Source organism: Misgurnus anguillicaudatus, chromosome 24 (genome assembly GCF_027580225.2).
Source record: "Misgurnus anguillicaudatus chromosome 24, ASM2758022v2, whole genome shotgun sequence".
Lineage (NCBI taxonomy): Eukaryota > Metazoa > Chordata > Actinopteri > Cypriniformes > Cobitidae > Misgurnus > Misgurnus anguillicaudatus.
The window spans coordinates 4,016,362-4,023,353 of record NC_073360.2 but is presented as its reverse complement, the minus strand read 5'-3'; the positions used below and the strand labels follow the sequence as shown (position 1 = coordinate 4,023,353).

The 6,992-nt window shown below is 38.1% G+C and overlaps 1 long non-coding RNA gene across 1 annotated transcript; it reads left to right on the top strand.

Moving 5' to 3' along the window:
* Positions 1 to 350: 350 nt before the first annotated feature.
* Positions 351 to 6,705, top strand: LOC141361590 (uncharacterized). The gene is made up of 4 exons (XR_012367732.1): positions 351 to 2,435; positions 3,194 to 3,283; positions 6,314 to 6,517; positions 6,648 to 6,705. It is a non-coding gene; the product is annotated as an uncharacterized lncRNA (long non-coding RNA).
* Positions 6,706 to 6,992: the final 287 nt, after the last annotated feature.

The window sequence follows — 6,992 nt, the reverse complement described above, 5'->3', positions numbered from 1 at the left end:
TTACAAGTACCTTTAGAGGCAAAGGGAAGGTTGGGTCTCTGAAAAAAATGCAGAGTAATCCAAGTACCATGCAGCCTTCTAGTGAGTTTTTTCAAGGCAGATATTCTGTAGCATGTAATGGCAATTACAGTTTTTTACAGATGCTAGGACACATTTCTCAATACATAGGTCACTTTTGCAAAACTCTTCACACAGTTCTCCTAACCAACTTTCAGCTTGGCAAAGCAGTTCATTTCACATTCAAAATCATGCTGAAAAGAATGATTGGAGAGGATGAGACGCTTACCACCAGATCCAAGGTGGATCTGTCCGGGCTCCCACCCTGCAGAGACAACCTGCACTGTAAAAAAAAATATTTTTTTACAGTTTTTGCCAATACATTTTACTGTGTTTTCCCTGTTTTTTTAAATTACAGAAATGTTTTATTAAAATTACAAAAAAAAACAGTTAATTGACATGTGTAATGTAATTAAACAGAGAAACTTTGTATAAATGGAATACAGTATATATCTGTTTTTTAAACAGATTTCAATGATAATTTTAACAAAACTAACTGTAAAAATAAATTTTTTTTTATTAACCTGCTGGCCTCTTTTAACACATGAAATACTGTAACAACTGTGTTAATTTCTGACACCCCTTAGCTTGTCACAGATTATCAGTGATCTGTTAAAAATTTAGATATCCTAGTTAAAAGTATATACTTGTGTTAAGCAGCTGCAGGCCTCTTCTTTTTTTTTTTTAAACCAGTCTTAAAACCCATATTTTCTCTTTGGCTTTTGAGACCTAGTAAGATGTCGACTTTATTTGCTTGTTTTAATTTGTTACTTTGAATGCTTTTATTGTGTGTGTATTAGTGATGCAACAATACAGTTAGTCCACGGTTCAATACAATTTTCGATTCTTGTCCACGGTTTTCGGTTCGGTTTCGGTTCTCATGACCTTGCTAAAAAAACAGCATACCAGCATGTGTTGTGTTTTGGTGCTGGTTTTCTGGTGACCACAAACCAGCAACAAACCAGAACCAGCGCCTGCACCAGCATCCCATGCTCGTCATACCAACAAGACCAGCATATGGTGTGTTTTGGTGCTGATATGCTGGTGACCACCAGCTAAACCAGCAACAAACCAGCATGGACCAGCATGGGAATTATGCTGGTCTATGCTGTTTTTTTAGCAGGGGACTTGGCCTATTAAATCGTTTTAAATTTTTCTATGCTTAGGTAACAGGAACAGTGAGATGATAAGAAGCAAAAAACTAGTTTTAATTGCAAATCTCTTTATTTTATGTAAATGAAAAAACACACTTCTAGTGTATACACATTTCTAGTGTATTGATAAAATAATATAAGATATTATTAAATAAAGATATATAAAAATGATATCCTAATCAAACTGGGGAACACGTGAATTCTTACATTTACAAAATAAACACATGTAAACATAAATTGGCCATTTTATACCTGTACTGAGTAAATAAAACTTTGATGGCTATACCTTAATGCACTACTGTTAAGTCCAACATCATGCTGTCTGTAGAAACCAAAAATGCGTTCCTTACTCAAGATTACTTTTAGCATCATGCAAATTCTCTTCTGGAGTTGAACTTTCCGCGGAAGACGTGTTTGAGGCAAATAACGCGCGTTTGCGGCAAAAAAAGCCAATTTGGGTCATTCGCATTGCCCCGCGCGAATTTGCATCTTTACATTGATGTTGTATCATGTAATCTACTCGCGCAAATAATTAATCCACACCACAGAATTAAAAGACAGTAATGCTGCTTTTATTTGTTGTCGGATTTTTCTGCTCGTGATCACCATGTGACTGCGCGAATGAAATCTGACACCAGCATTGCAAGCAGTTAAAGCAGCTAGTGCATAGTGACTGGATATCAACTCGCTGGAAGGCGTTTAAGTTTTATATCCCAGCGCGCAGATCATGCGGGCACGCAACTCACTAACTGAAGTACAGGGAATATAAAACGGACAGATTTGAATGGATAAAGCGAAAAACCGCAAATCACATGCGTGAATTGAACCGTGGGGGTCGAACCGACCGGTTCAATATTGTATTGAGAATTGTGGCATCCCTAGTGCGTGTTTATTGTACTTATGTTTATTTTTCTGTACAGCACTTTGGACAACTTTGGTTGTTGTATAGTGCTTAACAAATAAAGTTGGTATGGTAAGTTTAGCTGTTTAAAAAAAAAAGACCGTTGCAATTTAAATAATAAGCTACAAAATCCAATGCAAAAGACAAATCAAAAACCTCTGTGTTCAGCGAATCATTTTCACGGCAATAATTATTTAAGCCAATCAGAATTGACACCTCTGCTACGTTGGTGGCGCACGCAGGAAGAAGCACGCGACATGATGAAGACGGCGGCGCGCTGGTGAACTACTCTGCTGTTTTCGACGAAGCAACACTTGTGAGAGGTAACATCGAAAATATTTACTGACACATTCAAAAATTCAACGCAGTACTGACATAGCTAGAGTATACATTAAGACTGACGACCGAAAACAAAACAAGTAATGTATGTCAGATGTTGCATTAGTTAGGTTGCAGATGCAGTTTAGCTTTGTGTTAAAATTAATTTACCTGAACGCAATTTAACGTTGCATTTATGAGAACATTACCTTTGTGCTGGCTTGTATTTTTGTGGCCGTGACTGTGTGGCACGTGGCTGGCTAACTACAAAATTTAGCTAACTAAAGTTGACCACTGCTAGCGACAGCTTTCAAATATGCTGCGCATTAACTGGCCCAAAACATGGTCAAAATTATTAGAAAAAGATACTTGTTTGGGTTAAAGTGATAAGTCAACGTTGACTTTGGTTTCAAATGGTACACTAACAGCACTCTCTAGCAAAAGCATCCACGATTCTCAAAAAAAGTCAGCAAATTTAGTGTAATTAATATAGCACTCTACAGCTAAAATAACATAAGGAAAATACTCGTAGTGTGGTGCTAGATAGTCACATTGTAAAGGTTTAAGAAACAAACACACTTTATTTCAATTTCTAAAGGCTTAACACTGAGTGACTGTTTCAGAAATGCCTAAATTACATATTTTTTGTGACTGAATCTGAGACTCAAGTAAATAAAGAAAATTAATGTTGCTGTATTACAATTTTTGTAATGTAGTTTTGCACAAACATTATGCAAACTAATTTTTTTCATTTCTTTTTCAGTTTTTTGATTCAATACCAGGAATTGGAACAATAGCTATCTGGAACTTCTGGAACTGAGATCAGTCAGAAGCCTTCAAGCTCAAACATTAAGTAAGTTTGCAATATGGCAAGTGTTCTAAAAGCTTTCACATGTCCTACATGTGGCATTTCTATGGAAACAGTGAAAAGGTATGTAAATCATCAAAAATTACACACAAATGAAGCACATGGTGAATATGCCTGTTGTGTAATTGGGTGCAAATCAAAGTTTATCAAGTATAATTCCTTTAAAAGTCATATGTTGCGCCAACATAGGCGGTCATCTGTGTCACAATGTGAAACCGTACAGGGTCTGAAATGTGAAAAGCCACATTGCCAGAAACAATGCATTGATCTGAAAGATCTTTTAGGTCATTTAAAGTTGCATGTTTCAAAGAAAGAAGAGGTGAAGTGCCCATTTAAAGGCTGTGGCAAAGTCTTTTCATTGAGGTCCTCTTTTACGGCACACATTTCTAGAAATCATGAAAAAGCTGCATCTGTGCACGTGTCAGCTATGTATCTTGTTGATTCTGTGCCAAGCCAGTCTTTTGATGTTGCTCAAAGTCCGTCAGATGTAAGCATTGACGAGCCTGAGGATATCCTGGACCCACCAGATATGAAAGGGCTATATATGAGAAATTTGTGTATGTTTTACATGAAGTTACAGGCCAAATACCTTGTACCTTCATCCACTATTCAGATGATTGTGGAACAAGTAGATAGTCTCAGTGATGTGTGTCACCAGTACACAAGAAATCAGCTTAAAGGTGTCCTCCAAGCTAATACAAGACTGACAGAGTCAGAAATAAAGATGTTCTGGCAAGTTTAAATGATTCTAGCTTGCATGCATCCTGTAGCCCTGCACTCTCTTCTGGGTATTTGAGAAGGCAATATTTTCAGACAAACTTCTCTTATGTGCATCCTCAAACTATTAGTTTAGGCACAGATCATAATAGAAAGGAACAATTTGCTCAGTATATCCCAATAAAAGAGACTTTGCAGGCTTTGCTAAAAGACCCAATTGTGTGGAAAGAATGTACAAAGCATGAAGATGACACTTCTGCACATGTTCTAAGTGATGTGAGAGATGGATCTGTTTACAAGAGTAATGCACTGTTTAGGGAGTCGGGTATAAGTATAAAGCTCATACTGTATCAAGATGCCTTCGAGGTTGTTAATCCTCTTGGGTCAGCAAAAAAAAATACAAGATACTTGGGGTTTACTTTACACTGGCCAACCTTGACCCATTTTATCGTTCCAGTGTTGAAAACTTGCAGCTTGTGCTTTTGTGTAGGGAAGAACACTTTAAATATTTTGGCCACGACAAAGTGTTCTCCACACTGCTTTCAGATATCAAGGAGTTGGAGACAAATGGGCTTGTGATATCTGGGCATGTTGTTAAGGCATCAGTTTTTTGCATTGCTGGAGATAATTTGGGGTCTCACAACATTGGAGGTTTCACAGAGAACTTCAGTACATCCACTTACTTCTGTAGATATTGCCTGGTAACTAGAAGTGAGTTCCATGATTTCCAAAAAGGTGCACCACCTCGAACAGTGTTAAACTACAATGAGGCAGTACAACAGATAAGAAGTGGTGCCCTGACAGAATTCAGGGGTGTAAAATTTGATTCGGTTTTCAATTCCCTCACTTACTTTCATGTCAGCCAGCCTGGCCTCCCACCTTGTATTGGACATGATGTGTTTGAAGGAGTTGTGGCATATGACTTGGCCATGTACATCAAGCACTTTGTGAAGGTAAAGAAATTATTTACTTACAGTCAGCTAAACCGGAGAATCAGGCAGTTCAGCTATCAGGGATCTGATGCCAGTTCTACTCCTTCAGAGGTTGTTGAAAAGGGAGTTAAAATAGGTGGCCAGGCAGCAGAAAACTGGTCTCTCTTGAGGCTTCACCTATAATAGGTGAAAAGATTGCCGAAACAGATGATCCGATATGGCAGCTGACAGTCCAGCTAAAAGAACTTGTGGAATTAATATGTGCCCCTAAAATATCTCACTCTCAAGTTGCTTTGCTCAATGTTCTCATTGTGGAGTATTTAGAAACAAGAAAGGAGATGTTTCCTGATCATAAACTCAAACCAAAGCACCATTACATGGGCCACTACCCTGCTTTGATTCTCAAGTTTGGCCCACTCATAAGATTGTGGACTATGAGATTCGAAAGCAAGCATTCCTATTTCAAAAGATGTGTGAGAAGAACACAGAATTTTAAAAATGTGTGCCAGACACTTGCAAATAACCACCAACTTCTGCAAACATATCTAAACTCAAGTTCTGTCTTTGCTCCTACTTTGCAAGTGAAACAATCCACCCCTTTCCATGCAGAGTTGTACAGTGATGCAGTACGCAGTGCAGTAGAAGCAAGCTTGCCTGATCAGTGTGCTCTTGAAGCATCTACTGAGATACAGTGGAAAGGCACTCTATACAGAAAGGGATTGTTTCTTTGCATAGGTCCTGGCGTGTCAACAGAGTTTGCACAAATCGAACTTATGCTAATAATGGATCAAAATGTGCACTTCCTTGTAACTCCTCATGGTTCACAGTATTTACCTGAGCTTGGACTGTATGAAATTCACACAGCATGTGGAGGCATGATGTGCATAAATGGAGAGCTCTTGTTGGATTACTGTCCATTGCCTGCTTATGCTTTTTGTGGAACTCGAGTGATTTCTCTCAAACATAGCAAAGTAGATATTGAGTAGGGAATTTAATGCTGAGTTGTGACTGTGTGAGCACTAGGTAATGTAAGGATGAGTACAGTAGACTGTGCAGGACTTGAGTATGGCTGAAGAGGTCCTTAAATGCTTGAAATTACATGCTAGAATTTAACTTTCAATAACAGAGTTCCATACATATTTTTATGTAGTTAAAAACAGCTAGTGATAAAACGGTCACCACTTCACACAGATGCAGAAACAAATCTACACACACATGAGGCTAATGTTTAAAGCTGATCATGAAATGGCTGCCTCTGAAGCTAAGAAATGAAGAATACATTACATTTTCCTTTTGGGCTGAATTGCACTTTGGATATTTTTTTGGGGCTAACACTGAATTACAATGTCTGACTATCTTTTCTTAGTGATGGATGATGTAGACAGTGGTCTTTCTGACTTCATTTACTCTGTGCTGCCAAATTCAAGTTCAAATGACCTGCTGTTAGAGGCTCTTCAGACCCTGGGTGTGGAAACCGTTGAAGATTTAAAATATGTCCAGGAGGCAGATCTTGTTAATACCCTCAGGCCAATTGAAGCTCGAAAATTGATTGCGACATTTAAAGCTTTCTGTAAGTATACTTAATTGTAAGTTGTAAACACATATTATATCCTCACAACATAATGGATCAGTTGGATTTGAGTTTTGCAAAGTGATTTTGAAAGATTTTGCAGGCCTAAATCCTATTGTCTTCTGTCCAGCTGAAAAGGATGCCAAAGAGATTCCTCATCTGCCTACCAGAGCTGAGCCAGAAAGATTGTTAACACTCTGGGGTCGGCTGCGGCGCGGGCGCCGCCAACTCTTTATTTTTCAATCACTCCGTAAAGAGACTTAGATAACTCTGCTGATTTTGGACATACAGATATGATTTATACATCATTTAAAACGTTAAAGTGTCTAGTTTTTTTTCTGTCCACTCCCAATAAAATAGAATGTTGTGCTTTTTCGCAAAATTAAGAAAATAAACATGATGCGCGTTTTGTTCTCTCTCCCTCAGTGAAGCCATTTCAGAAACGCGTCAGAAAATTAACTGTAACTTCACGAAT